Below are 16,480 nucleotides of genomic sequence, written 5' to 3' on the forward strand. Positions count from 1 at the left end.
TAAAGTAGTATAGCAAACACAATACCAATATTTGTAAAACATAATACTAACAAAACACAGTAAAGTACAGCAGAAAAACCTAGCTGTGGTAGGGTATAAATAAATAACAGACAGCAGAAGACTTAGTCAAGTAGGCCCGTGTGTTGGAGGTCAGAACAGTTGACGTCCATATTGATAAGGGTAACCCAGTACCTGTAGAACAAGAAACATAAAATCACAAAGAGCACAATGTGGGCAATGCATGCGGTATTACAAGGGGGATTGAGTCCCCAAACTATATTTGTTCTAGTAAGCTGGTATGTCTCCCCTAAAGCACTTAGAAAACTAGTAGTTCCAAAGTATGTTGTGCTTGTCTGGTGTCTTCTTAGAAATTAACAGGAGTTCTTGAGATTGGTTAACGTAGTTCACTAAGAATTGTTTAGGTGATGGGAGGGTTGCTTGATTTGGATGAGACTGTACTCCAAACTGATCTTGGTGCCCTCTGAGGTAAAGCTGTTTCTCCCTCCCAAGATGTCCCTAGTGGAGACGAAGAAGTGGGTATCTGTAGGTTTAGTTTCTGCAGAAGCAACCGAGCATCATCGCGGGAATTAGCCAACAGCACCAGGCCATCTTTTTGGACTTGGAGGTTGAAGGGGAATCCCCACTTATACTTAATGCTATTTTCACATAGGGTTTGGATAATTTCTTTCAGTTCTCTACATTTAGTTAAGGTGGTGGAAGCTAGATCTTGGAAGATGAGAATTTTGACGCCATCCATCAGGATCTTAGAGCGTTACCCCCCCCCCCCCCATCCTCCCTGAAGAATTTGATCCTTCGTCTTATAGTAACGTAGATGGAGAATGACGTCTCTAAAGGTGTTGGGATCTTGAGAGTGGGGGCTAACAGTTAACTGATAAAAATGACATAAAAATGGAAAAATAAAAATGTTTATTGTTCTTTTAAGTTTGTTGTGCATATCTTATTTAAAATAGGGGTATTATCTAAAGTGGAAATCTATTGCTCTACAATTAAAGCAATCCTAAGATAGTAGATGGAAGGTTTCCTACCACCACCAGGAAATATATTAATAAAAATAAATAAATAATAATTATCCAAACAATAATTCAGATTTAGAGACATCATTCCATATACTTCTTTAGATGTCAAAATAAAGATCATGATTTGTGGGCCTTTATCTTTCCTTCTTTTCCTAGACTTTCAGAAATTGGCCACGGCCAAAATCCATGTTTAGGCCATCAGGTGTTAGGGTCTTTATATTGTGTGTCCACTTTGCTTCAGTTCTAGATATATTTTTTGTATAATTTCCTCCCCTCCAAAATGTATGGATTTGTTCTATTCCCATAAATTTCAAGTGTTTTGAATCGTCATTGTGTTTCTTTAGAAAATGCTCTGACACACTGTGGGTGTTAATGCCTTTTTTTTAACGTTATATATGTGTTCAGATAACCTGGTTTCAAGTGCCTTTTAATAATTCCTACAAACTGTAGGACACATGGGCATTCCAATTTATATATCACTCCTTCCGAGTTGTAGGATATATTCTGTTTGATTGGAAAGATCTTCCCATTGAAATTGGATTGGAAAGGGGTAATTGGTTTCGTATTATTTTTACCGCTGACCTTGCATGATTTGCATTTCAAACATTTAGGAAATCCTTGTTGCTCTGGCTTCTTTCTGTTTTGGAGATTGCTGAAGGTAGCTCCTAGTCAATATATTTTTCAGATTTTGTGCTTTTTTCATATACTATCTATGGATTTTTAGGTATAATACCTTTACATTCCTCATCCATTTAAAGAATGTGCCAATGTCTCTGAATTATTATTTTATAATTCCTTTACATTACTGTTAAATTGAATGATGAAGATGAAATTGGGTAAATCTGCTTTTTCTTTATATTTCATCAGTGTTTGTCTATCTAATTTTTTAGCCTCTTCGCATTTTGAAGACGCCAACATCTGTGCAATTTCTCTTTAATTTTCAGAATTGGCTTCCAGGTATGTTTTGTAGGACTTCAATTAGGGATCTTTAAGAAGGAGTTTGAACATTTATATGTAACACATCCAGAATTCTGGTATTTTATAATCTACCGAAGGTCTATAAAGATAAACAGAACCCTTCCCCCCAGGATGTCTAGTAGCTTCAAGGATTAACTCCATAACTTCAAATCTTTCAGGGTATATTTTTTGCAAGGCTTGGTGCCATCACAGAAAAGCCATCTAAAAGACACGACTGCAAACTTTACTGGAGGACATCACTTGGAAGGAAACTTACAATTTAGTTACATGTGATGCAAAATCCTTATACACCTGCTTTTGTAATGCAGACGGATGTGAACACACTTACCACTATTTATTTCAAAATATGAAATTTGAAACAGCTCACATAAATTTTATCATGCGTGGAAAATAGTTCATAATAGAACATAATTATTTTTGAAATGACGATATATTCTACAATCACATTCCGGGCATATGACCTTTGTGCCAAGCTACGCTAATGTGTTTGTTGCAAAATGGGAGGATGACAATATATGGTGTAATAATACTTATCAAAACAACATAGTATGTTAGAAACGGTACATAGTCAACAACATCTTCATTTAAGATGGTGAACCATCGAGTGTAAGCAGTTTCATTAAATATATTAATAACAATAAAAGCAATATGGAATTTACTGCAGAGATGCGCCAAGCCAACATATTTTTTGGGGATCTTACAATTTACTTTGAATAAAATACAATAAAAACAGCATTTCCTGCACCGACCTCTCATTTTTTTAAGAAATTCTGCACAACAAGTTTATGTTTATAAATTCATGATGCACATACAATATTCACTCTGTTATTGATAATGAGGAATCTTGATGAGAGTCTTAGCGGTGTGAACAATTTTGCTATCACATGCCTGAATTTTTTCTAAAAGCATGACACTGAAATGTTTCTTTGTGAAATCTGCAAAATAAAGAGTAGCTTGCATGTGAATGACCTGGCATTGAGTGCTAACACTACTATGCTGAAAGGATGAGGCGGAGGATGGCGAATCTACCAGTGCTGCTGCTGCTGCTGGCGATACATCTACCCAGTGGGCTGTAACGGGTATTCTTTTGTTTGACCAGTACCGCTTGTCCACATATACTTAGTTAAGTGGATGGTCAGTCCAATAGCATTTTCTAAGGACTGAATTATTTTTTGTTTAACCTCCTGGTACAGATGTGAAATTGCTGTTCGGGAGAATTGGAACTGAGATGGAATTTGGTAGCGTGGACACATGACCTCAACTAACTGGCTCAAACCTGATGCATTGATTGCAGAAATTGGATGCACATCTAAAGCTAGCAAAGCTGTCAGTGAGATTTAGTGAGTTGCTGTGCAACAGGATGATATAACACTAGGTTCCTCTTTCAAATGCTTGCTTCACAGTCAGTTGGGTAAAATGCTATTTTTCTTGGTCCTCTTTTTCTGTATAGATATATTCACCCACAGCAGCAACAGCTGTAACATACAAGGATGTCTCTTTGGAATCATGGATTGCATTAGGGGAGTCAGATGGAATTGGAAAATTAGATGCTGACATACGTACTAATAATGAGAAAGTTGATGATGACGGTGTAGACCAGGGTTGTCCAACCCGCGGCCCGCGGGCCGCATGCGGCCCAGCACGCCTGTAAATGTGGCCCAGAAGGAGTTTTGGTTGTGACAAGGGGGCAGCACTGTTAATGGAAAAAAAAAATCCTGCAAAAAAATAAAAGAAAATACTTACCTTGCGGTCACGTCAGCTGGTACTCCGGCTCCCTCCCTTGTCTCCTCCTCCGTGCGGTGCTCGCAGTGAATGTCGGGCGTGATGTCATCACGCCCAACATCCATTGCGGAGCGCAGCACAGAGGAGTCACCCGCGCGAGAAAAACAATCAGCAGCACAGAATTGGAGAAAAGAAGAGAAGAGGACAGGAGAACAAGCCGATTAAAAGGTAAGTTAAGGGGGATTTTTTTTATTATTTCAAGGGACGCTGACCAGTGAATAAAAGTCACCTGGTCCTGGAGCATCATGGACCTTATCTCCCTGCTACATACTTCTACTTGTAATACTAATGGGGCATTATATATTATTCTCTTTGGCCCATTATAAGTTGTTATCCCTTAACTAACATAGTGGTGTAATTTGCAAAACAGGTCACAATTTGGGGTCACAGTGATGTATATGTCAGGTACCGCAGGCCTGGTCAGGGCACCCTGATATACAATGCCTGGCTTAAATGCACTTTATTGATATTGCATCGAAACAATACAAAAAGTGATTATAGTATAATAACTAGAGAGGATTTTTTGAACAGGGCGATTGAAAAGGTAAGTATAGGGGGATTTGAAAAAAAAAGTGATATATATATATATATATATATATATCACTTTTTTTCTCATATAACTATGTTTTCTATGTTTTTTTGGATGATCAGCTATCGTTATTGTTAGTGTATCTTATGTACGGCCCAAACCAACTCGTCGTCTTCCAATGTGGCCCAGGGAAGCTAAAAGGTTGGACACCCCTGGTGTAGACACTGGTGAGGATTGCATGAAGTATATCCATTCGGCTGCTACCCGATGTTGGGCTGCTTGCTACTATACACAATTTTGTACATTTCAACAAGTGACTTGAATGCACTCAACGCAAATGACGTAACAGAGTGGAGGTGCCTGGATGATCAACATCCCTACCTCTACTTATTTTGGCCTGACAAAGGCTACAGATGCCTTGACAAATGTTGTCTGGATTAGGATAAATATATTTCCAAACAGAAGAGGTGCTTTTTTCATCTTATGCCCTGGCATGATAATGTGCTTATCAAGGGTATGAGGTGGTACCAATGGTGACTGTTTTAGTTCAACACAATCACCAACATCTTCCTCATTATTTCAGTCAAGTACAATATATTCATTTTCAGATCCACAATTATCCACCTCATCCTCTTGCACATTTGCAACTTCCAAAGTAACATCCTCAATTATTCAGTGTAAATCATCTTTACTACTCATCCTCAAATTTCCAAATGGTTAAGAAATTTTGGAAGGAGGCTGTTCTATACTTACAGTGTCAAAATCGTCAGACTCACATATCGCACTCGATACCCTCCTTAGACTCTCGTCAGAATTCTGTGAGTGCTTAAGTTGTGCACCAGCTTCAGTGCTATTTTCAGGCACTGATTTGGAGGTGACAGTGATAGACCTATACTGAGTGAGAAGGCAGTGCAAGGGAAGTTAAGAAAGATGCATGACCATGTTGGGAACTCTGTTTTGCAATGTGCAATCTAGTACGTGTGCCAGTACAAGCAGTAGCAGGACGCCTACTAACAAAAAGTGAGCATGGTTTGAGCCTTTTCTTGCAAATGTGGCTAGTGTATGGAATGTTAGCTTTTTTCCTTTTTTTTTAACAAATCACTACATTCATCAGAAAATTCTCTCTTAATCCTCCTCTTTAGCTGATGTTTCATTGAGATTGCCAAACCATACTTGGATTTTGAGGACGCTTTCTTTGTTCCTGCATGACCTTTTTTTACTAGTAGAGGTCGAAAACATATTACTAATTCTACTACTGGTACTGGAATGCTCCTGATCTTTAGATTGATCTATGGTTGACATTAACAGGAGGAGTAATGCTACTTGAATTTGGAGTTACTTGTAGCTGCCACACAACAAGTGGATGCACAATGAGATAGGGAAAGGAGATATGAGGGAATTACCTTACAATTCTTTTGACACTGCTCCACAATTATATATTTGAAAAGTAAATATTGGTTCTTAAAAAAAAATAAAAAAATTTGGGTGGTGCTGCTGCTCACACTCCACCAACATCCTGGTTTTTGCCCGCTTAAAAGAGAAGATGTCACTGACTGCCCCTCTTCAAAATTGTTTTGATTGGTAGAAAAACACTTGCAATTTTAAAGATACGAAATTAAGAAATATATGTGCTTTTCGGAGTGTGCTGCTGCTGCTCACACTCCACCAACACCTTGGTGTTTATCTGCTTCATAAAGAAGATGTCACTGACTGGCCCTCACAAAAATTGCTTTGACTGGTAGAAAAACAATTTTGATTTAAAAAAAAAAGAAATAAATTAAGAAATATGTGTTTTTTGGGGTCTGCTACTCAGAGTCATACAGCAACAGCAACCTGTTTTACTCCACTAAATAATAATTCACAATGATGTCTATAGTAATTATATATATATATATATATATATATATATATATATATATATATACACACACACACACACACACACACAAGTTAACCCGTGCATGATACTCATGCATTCTAGTCAAATCAAGCTACTTAAGGTGTTAAAAAGGTTCTTGTCATGCATTTGGGCCTAGCCCAGGCCTCCTCAGGGGAAGAGTGTTACTTCCCGACGCAAGCACCCTTTTTTAACGTGGTTTTGTCCACATGTCACCACCTCATCATTTTTCTCCATCACCTCATCCTTCATCGCCACATCCTTCATCAAGCTACTTAACGTGTTAAAAACTCCCCACTGTCACCCCCGGCAACCACTCCCAACTGTCACTTCTCCTTCAAGAAATATATAGGTCTGTGTATAACTCTGCCCAGCAGGTGGCGCTGCAGCTTGTTTTTTTTTTTTTTACACACACGCCCCTAGGCATTTATATAGTAGATTATATATATATATATATATATATATATATATATATATATATATATATACTATAATAACAACCAGTTACCACTACTACTCTACATTTTCTAACACTGCCACCCAATTGATCAGCAAACTATTCTAGCTGACTGATCTATACAGAAATAAACTGCATTCAAGCAATTACAGGTATTGTATTTTTCTATGTAAATTCCTTCTTTCACCCTGTCTAGTGCTCTAGTCACTCTCTGCACACGATTTTCAGAGCACAGCCTGCTAGCTGATTTCCTGTCCACACACTGCATGTTCTAAAATGGCAGATGAGAAAACGAGGGATGGATATCGCTTAAAGATAGCGATTGAAAATTCGCAAGATCAGACATTTTCCCGGAAATCACGCTTTGCCTTGCTTTCAGATCAAAATTTTGGTTTGAAAAGTCATGTTTTGACTTGAGTCGGAACACCAAAACTCGGTTCTGTTGGATTTGCCCAAATCTGAACTGCTCATCTCTAATAATTGTCAGTCATGCCCTTATATTAAGTTGGATTCTAATAAATCGCATTTCATCATGTTAATTTTGAGAGAGGAGTGCATAGTGTTTGAGGGGCTACATCTTGAAATGTATATTAAGCTGGATTGGGGGGTGGATTAGTGTTTTGGAACTCAAGTCCTGAACTCAAGCCGTGGGAAATCTCCAAATATGTGTGAAGGAACCGACACAAAGACCTCATAGAAGCGCTTAGAAACTGGTTGGGCAACACATATGAGAGGTTTTATTTTGCCAAGTCCAGAATCCCTGGATTTATTACAGATGAAGAGCCTGGATTTAGGTGAGCAATAAAGAGCGTGAATGAGGGTAAAGTAGCTGTCTTTTATTTCAAATAAGCTTTTACATTTTGCCCTGGTGCACTACAGGTCCCAGCGGGCCTGGGTGCCAGTGCATGCTGGCACTTGTGGTTCTCCAAGTTTGCAGTACTACTTGTGCCTGCATGCCCAAACACTCAATGGCAGCCTGAGCATGCTGGGACCTGTAGTGTAGCAGGGACAAAATATTTATTTTAATCATGTTATCACTTGTTATTACCACCCACCCACCGCACCAGTGTGGGGAAAGAGCCCTAGTGCTTTCGGCACAAGGCTTGTTAAAACAGGCAGGGAAAGGGAAAGGGGCGTGGTGACGAAGACTTGTGCTTGATTTTTTAAATTTGGGGGGACCCTACACTTTCTGTCCCCCCAATTTTGCAAGTGCCAGCCTAGGCTGGTAGCACTAGGACTGGTTAAGATTTGTAGGGTAGGTCCACGCTGCTTTTTTTTAACAAAAAAAAATATTATTGCTTATTTAATGATCAGCCTTATGGAGCCGTCCCCAGTGCAGTGAATAAATTAATTAATGTCACTGAGGGGGCGGGACATTTAAAACAGATTGTAATACAAGTGTGTTGTATGTAAACAGCCACCCCCTGTTGATTCTCATTGTTAAATTTGTGGCTCAATGTAATTTGACCCTTGCATGTGACAGAAAAGTTGCTGGGCATTTGGAAGTTGCAGGGTGTAATGTGAGAGAAAAGCTGAATGTCAGATGGTTTGACATGTGGAAGAAAAGCTGGTAGGCATATAGGGTGGTACCTAAGAGAAAATTTGTTTGACATTTAGGATGGCATGTGAAAGGCTGGTGGACATATTGGATGGCATGTGAGAAAAGCTTGTGTGCATATGGGATGACATGAGAGAAAAGCTAGTACTCTGGGTTGACATGTGTGAAAAACTGGTGGACAGGGGGTGAATGTGAAAGAAAAGACAGTGAGGGGTTATATGTAATCGAAAAGCTGGTGCGTAGAGTGGTATGTGTGAGAAAAAAAAACATGAACTTGAAATGGAGGGTACTAGATTTAAAGGAAATTTGAGGAGAAATTACTTTACCAAAACAGTAGATAGATGGAATAGGCATCCAGCAGTAGCGGTATAGCCTAATATAATGGAACAATTTAAATATGCTTTACGGTTATCAGGGATTAAGAAAAATAGTGAAAACTAGATGGGCTAAATGGTTCTTATCTGCTGTCAAATTCTAGGCTTCATTCTGGAGTTTGAGTGAGAGATTCAATAGTTTTCTTCAAATGTAGATGGTGTGTAAGTTTAACAAGCCTTAATTTGACAAGTCTTGAGGTACATAACCACCTGGATCCTCCGCCCTGCCTCTGACCTTCTCCATGCTCACTTCTAAGACATTTGCTGTGCTTCCCCCAATCTTTGGAACTACCTACCCTCCCTCACTACTCTCGCTTAACTTACAATCCTTCAAACACTCACTCAACCCTCACCTTTCAAGCTCTCCTATCCTACCACCTCCTGACCATCTTATCCATCAACCTTCCAACCTTCTCTTCCTTTGCCCACAACCTTCATTTCATCCCATTTGGTCCTATTGAGCTAAAATGTAAGTGCTTACGGATAGGGTCCTCTCTACATATTGTCTCATGTCTGTCAACTTTCTGACTCCCTCATACGTCCAGCCATGTCTTTTGCTACAATCTCTGTACACTGTTTTTATTCTCCATAGCATTACTCATACTTATCTGTGCTGTTTATGTATATTACCTCATCTATTTGTGACTTGATTTGTGTTTCCGGCGCTACGGCATCTGCGATGCCTTATAAATAATATCTGTAAGGTTTTTGTCTATGGCTATTCATATAGTGCTAGCATACTTTGTAATTGATAACAAACACAGCAATAAAACAAAACTGGGTATTAACAGGTAGAGAAAAAAGTAAGAGAGCACTGCTCACAAGCTTACAATCTATAGAAAAATTCCTTCATGCATATGTAGGTTGGTGGATTAGAATAAACATACCAGGAACAGCATGCTGTTTGAGCGATCTGAGCATTCAGAACATAATAGGAGGCACCATACATGTATTAATTACAAGGGCAATCATTATTTATTAATGAGGGCAAAATAATTGTATGAAAATAATTGCATGAATAGAATATTGGTGCAAAATTAATGTAGGATTATATTAAGAGGGTAATATTTTTATAATAATAACCATTTGATTGCCAACAGGCACAAAAATTATTTATTTATGACTGGGCAACATTTATTATTTCATGATGTGGGCACCACTGACAAGTGCTAGCATGCACTTGCACCCATGTGATGACACCAGCAACAGTATCTAGCTACTTCTAATTGACTGGTACTTATTGACCCTTCCAGCTGATGGTACTTCAATCATTAGAATTGTAGCTATATAATGTCAAGGCCCGGCCAGCTGTTCGGATTGCTTATTTGTCATTTCATTTTGACCACTGTAGGAAAGTGTTGCAAATGGATTTTTAAAGTGGGAAATGACAGATGTGAGTTATTTTTTTTTATTTAATTATATTTTATATGAAAAATGTGACATTTGTTTACAAGACTATTAGTGCACTATTCTCCCTGGCAGGAATTTGAAATGAAGTGCTTTCTACATGCAAGTTTCTGATAGGTCAAGAGAATAAGAATAGAGTTCGTAACACAATAACTTCCTTAACATCGGATGCACTGAATTTCAAAATTGTTCCTCACCTCTCTGCTTATTTTCTTACCTCTGCTCACTGAAAGGGCCACACCTTAAACCTCATAATTTTAAGACCTATGTGCATAACTAACTTCACCCACTTTCTGACCACACTATATTAAATGCCACTCACAATTCAATTACCCCACCAGCCTGGCCCCCATACATATGTGAATGGATTATGGGAGGTTTTTCTCTGCTTCCTTGCAAAGCTTTGCATCTGATCACAAATCTCTCCAGACCTACTTATCTCACAGTCATTTTATCAGGAGAAGGTTGCTGCTGTCAAACTACACTTCGCCATACTCATTTTGCTAAAGCCATGGCATACCCATCATAAATGGTCTCTCTAAAATTCCACCTGGGTTGCAAAGTGCAAATGGAAGAAACAGTTTAAATTTCCGTAGCAATAAATCTCAACTTTGCTCGTTCAGGTCTTTCCTGAACCCCGATTAAAGAACTAAAATAAAACAAACTACTTTGCACTCACACTTTCATTCACATCATATATTTCCTTTATTTAATTCCACACTTAATCACACACACACACACAGGGTCCCTTTAAGAGAACAAATCCATCACCTATTTATCTAAGTACCCCAAGACTTGGCATTTGACCTATCATTCTCAGTATACAATACTACAAGCAGAATGTGATATATTTTTTTTTACCAAAAACTGTCCACAAATAAATTCCTCCCATAATATTATTCCATGCATTAAAAAAAAAAAAAAAAAAAAAGATCTTCCCAAGCACTCCTAAAAACAGCACTTATTTATAGGGGGATATTCAGCGAAAAAGACTTCTCTATGACGATCATACAGGTCCCACATTAAAGATCATTCACTCTCTAATAAAAGGAGTCTATTAAAGGGAGTTTTCACAGGATTTAAGGCATCTCCCTATTTACCAAAGCCTCCAGCCTGTAAAGACTATCGCTGAAGGGTAGCCATCTGAATGGGCCTCCTGCAATACTTTCCCATATAAAGCATGGGGAAGCCTTTTTTTCCCCCAAGGATGGCATGCGCTAGGGATCTCCCACAGGAAACAAAACCTTGTTGAAAGAAATTTTTTTGGAGAATCTAACTGGAAGTCAAAGTCTGCACTTTCGGCTTCAGTGTGCATGACCAAGCCGCCACGTCAGTTCAAGCGTTCGCATAGGGTCCCAGAATTGACTTGGCAAGCAGTACGACTCCTTACTGCTTGCAGGTACTAGCATTTTTTTTAATAAAAGATTTTAGATCGCAGAAAATCTTGTGATCAGAGGGATCTTAATAAGTAGACCCCATAATGTGCGTGGAATATGATTGACACATTAGAAAGATTTTTCAGACATTACTTCACGATTTACATTCTATGTAAATTATGAGTATTCTCTCTCAAGCAACATTTAAACGATTTTATTCATGTAAGCGTGTGTTATGTTTATGATGTACTATACACCACAAAGGTTTCACAAAGTATTTTACAGACACGTAAAAACAGAATAAAACACACTGCTTCTGTACTTATAAGTGGATTTTTTTTCACTGAAATATTGAGGCTATTGCTCCACAGTAATATAGGTATTTGTTTTTGAATATAATCCATACTTGTGAGAACTCATCCTATCTCTCTGAAGAATCTATCCACCTGTCCGCAGAAGACTTTGGCAATTTCATGTCATGTTTATAAAGGACTCATACAGAAATGGCACATTTTAATCACCATTTACATTATATATTGTACTGTATATTTGTATTGGTCATACTTATATATTTACGAGTCTAGTTATATATTACACTTGGTATATTATTTGAAGAGCCAGTACCAATTATGTTTTGATATTTGTACCATGCATGGTTGCATTTATACCCCCATCTCCCACCCTCAGCTGTCAAAGCTATTTGCCAACTGCCTAATGTATTAAGCACTCCATGTACCATTTGTACCTTTATCAATTCCCCACTCCTTGTAATGTCTGCAATATAATGCCCCTATGCTATATAGCTGTATATGGTGTCACTTGTCTTTCTTAATTTAAAAACATGAGTTTGTAATAATATTTCAATTGTTTGAAGGCATTATCCACTTTAAGACAACACCTCATTATGCACTTGCACCTATTTACCAAACTGGGACTCTCAGGAACCCTTCCGTAACCTTCATCTTGGAGTTGGACTGCGTGCTATTTAAGGGCAGGCACCCGCTATAGGTCAAAGGAGAAGAGGACTCAGTCAGTCCCATACAGTACAGTGAAGTACATGAACAATGCAAGCATTAGAAGGGTCTGAGGTTTGAACAGAGAGCATTCAGGGTTGAATACTATTATTTGTTTGCACCTATATACAAAGCACCAATAGCGATATTACCCATTAAAGTGCTATATAGAGAATAATTAGTTTTTGACATCAGTTGGTAAATAAGTGGTGCTTGCCACCTCAATAATCTACCACATTTTGTCAATTAATGTAACAGACTTACACACATTCGTTTTGCCAATTTACCCAACAGTATAACTTAGGAGTATGGAGGAAACTGGAGAAACACCAACAAGCATTGGTGAGAACATACAAACTCCACCTATAAGGTCCTGGTTGGACTAAAACCTATGACCCCAGCATTATGAGGCAACAAGGCTAACAACCATGGCATCATGCTGCTCTACTATTTTACTAAGTATCGTCTGCATATAAACAGTTAATATTAGCTGGAAAACCACATTAATACAGCAATGGGAATGATTACATACACCAATACTAAACAAGTAATTTCAGCAGAGAAGGGACATTCTCACTTCTCCAATGTTTATGCCCCCAAAAGATGCTACGCACATTTATTCTCGTGTCATGTACAATACTTACTTGTCCCTTCATGAAGGTAAAGTATTCTCTAGTCATCCTTTTATCGGTTTTGTTTTCTAATGAAATATGGAATAAAAGTAGGCACTCTAATATTGTTTCATACATCAAAACATAGGTATTTCAGCAAGAAGAGCTCTGAAGGAAATATTTTGCTTTGAAAGTTATCATTTCACTTTAAATAGGTCTACAGTGCCCATTCATTCAAAGAGTTTCAAATAAGGTTTTTTTTTACCCGATTTATCTTTAAGATAACAAAATGCTGGCCTTAAAGAATATTAAGTTTGGGGGTAGTACATTATAAATGCAAATGATTATTCACCTTTATTTTAATTCAAAATGAAAGATCAGCATGTAACAATATCATATCAAATAAATTTGCGCTAGCTGCTATGTCATTAAGAAACCATTTGCAGTTACTGGGTTTGTCAGTAAAAATCAGTCAATATCTATAGCCATAAGAGACTTCTCCATCAAATTTAAGCACACTTTTAGGTAAAAACTAGAGTGGAAACATCTCTAAAATAGGAACACTTGCATAAATATTACAATATTAAAAAAATATTGTTCAGTTACTTTTGTTCACAAATATCTCACTAGTTCACTTCTTTGCTTCTTTGTAAACAGAAACCTTTATAATCCAGATTCAAAAATAAATTCATCAACATAAAATGTTAATGTTTTGCAAAGATCCTTCATCTAATCATTTGATGGATAGAACAAACAAAACAAAAAAAAAAAAAACCATTGGTTGGCACTCAGAAACACTTTGTGGAACTGGGGAGCATAGGTTCCTAATGACTATTCCGTCACTACAGTTTACAGAAAGTTATTTTTAAGTAGGAAAAATACAGCATACAAAACTGTTTGACATTAGCCTTAAGATTACACTTAATGTTTTAGATAGACATTAAAAGTAGTCTGAGTAAAAGTAACTGTAATGACGTTAATAAGGTTTATTAAAAAAGGGAAGGGGGACAAAAAAAATCTACCCCTTCAAAATTTTTCTGATTGCACCTTGCGATTGGTCCTCGTGAGGTTTAAATGAGGGGGTGGGGGCCACCTTAGGAAAATATTTTTCACGTGGTGATAGTCCAGTCTTTAGTCAGTCATTAATGTAACTTTTTACTTGCAATAAGAGCAAAATGATTTAACCTCTGAGACAAGACAGTGTCTCTGCCTACAGAGGGAATTAAACTTTAACAAACCATTTACAAATTATGCGACAAGGCTATACAATTTAAAACCCTTCCCCAATAATGAATGCAACCACAATTTTTTTTTCTTTAAGTGAATCATGATTTCAGCTACAAAATATGAATACATGAAAGGCACTGGAATAGATATGCAATATGAGAAGTCCCCACTTCATTTAAAATTAAATATACTGGAATTACACTAAAAAACACCTAATGCACAAAGAATGAAAAACTGATCTAAGTACATTAGAGTCAATGCAAGAAAACCTGATAAAGACAATAAGATCATCCAAGCTATTGCAACATGCACCAGAGTGAACTTTAATTTTTAACATTAAAAAATGAATTAGTTACTTGAACTTGCTAATAGAATCATCAACTTTATTTATTTTTTTAGTATTGTAAATGTTCATATCCCATATTATGGGCAGCTTTATTCTAAATGTACCAGTCATTCCTGGTAACTATCCTAAAGAAAACTGCAACCTTATTACTCTTCCTTTTGGAGACACATCAATAGTTCATCTATTTTCTTCCTTGCCATACATCTAGATACTGCAAGACTCATCAGAGGACCAACCATGAAGAACTGGCAACCTTGCATCAGCTCTTTGTCTTACATGTTAAAATCTAGGAAGCAGCAGAGAAGTGCAAATACCAAATGAAATGATCATCACAGACATAGGAGCACAAAAGATCTTTTTATACTCTTTTTGGCAGCTAAACTTGATAAATAAGTGAACACTTGTCACATGTTATCACAACTCACCTACTACAACATTATTAATTCCTTCAGATTAAGAGTAGACATGGCAAGTAAAGTGTCTGGAATATTTATAATCCATATAAAACAAAATGCCATAAGCTCCATTTAAAATAATATTCTTAACATTATATACACTCTGGGGAAACAGTGTGAAGCCACATGTCTTCCAGGCAAAAACATTTTTTTTTTTTTTTGCACATTGACATCAAACTTGTTAGGAAGTTTCTTCTTTCTTGTTTGGTTACATATGCAATATGCCATAGAAAAATAGGACATAGCTGACGTTTCAGAAAACTGTGCTTCAAAATGAACGACGCTGCTCAGTTTGTTCCAGGAGCCGTGATTTGTCCAGATGCAGTTGAACACCACCAATGAATTTGAATATAATTTTAAAGCAGCTTTAGACTTGCATGCAATAGTTACTACTGAAAACATATGCACATTAGCTCTTGAAATGTCACAGTACAGGTACACAAATAAGGCACTCCAGTTTTGTTTGATTTTGTTTTACCCCACTATCTGAAAACCCAACCATCAGGCCATTTCACCACCATTTGCAGGAGTGCCTTTATTGCCATAAAAATGAACTTCAGTTAACACAATGTCACAGATGAGGTCTGGTGACAAAACAAATGGAGTCTGAAAATAGCAGATTAAGGCCAAATGATTCCATATCATTGGTTACAAGGTTCTAAAATTATAACATTCCCAGAAATACAAAAGTCATACAGATCAAAATATCAACATGTTATACAAAGCTGGATATTTCTCAAGTGGCCAGGAATAAAACCAATCTGTTTAAAACTCTGCACCAAATTATTATAAAGAAAATATTTTTGGTAGCCCTTTTTCTGCTTGAGGCCTACAATGAGCTACTCTGCGAAGCTCTACAGAACCTTCTCAATGAAAGAGCATGTAATGTTCACTTAACAGTATGCTTAAAAAGTAGGTAAGCAAAGTTGAAGTGTCTAAAGCTTGAGATGTTTCAATGGAATATATATTATTTTCTAAATACTATTTGAAAAGATGTAAGTGGCTCTTTAAAGCACTAGAAAAGTCATCTAAAATGGGTAAATCACTTTGGGTGAGAACTTTTGCAGTCCAGGGCAAAGAATGAAGCCACAGCAAGCAGTTAAAACATGTAACAGGGCATGCCACAGAGACGTAAATTTAGAATAAACGCCAGTGTTAAAGATTAGTCATTTTGTCCATCTTCCATACTGGAATAAATTGAGCACAATCTTATTGTGATGACTAAATTGTTCTTTACATTTGCTTTGGGCAAGTCTGAATGGAGGAAAGAAAAGCATTTATAAAATAAAAATATAGGTACTAAGGAGACTATGCATATTAAAATGCAAATAAATATATTCTATGAAACAAAAAATTTTTTTTTAAAGGAAATACAAAGCTTACAGAAAGTATTCCATGGGGTACTTTATAGTTTAGTGTGGCTTATACAGTTT

This window comes from Mixophyes fleayi, chromosome 7, assembly GCF_038048845.1.
Source record: "Mixophyes fleayi isolate aMixFle1 chromosome 7, aMixFle1.hap1, whole genome shotgun sequence".
Taxonomy (NCBI): domain Eukaryota; kingdom Metazoa; phylum Chordata; class Amphibia; order Anura; family Limnodynastidae; genus Mixophyes; species Mixophyes fleayi.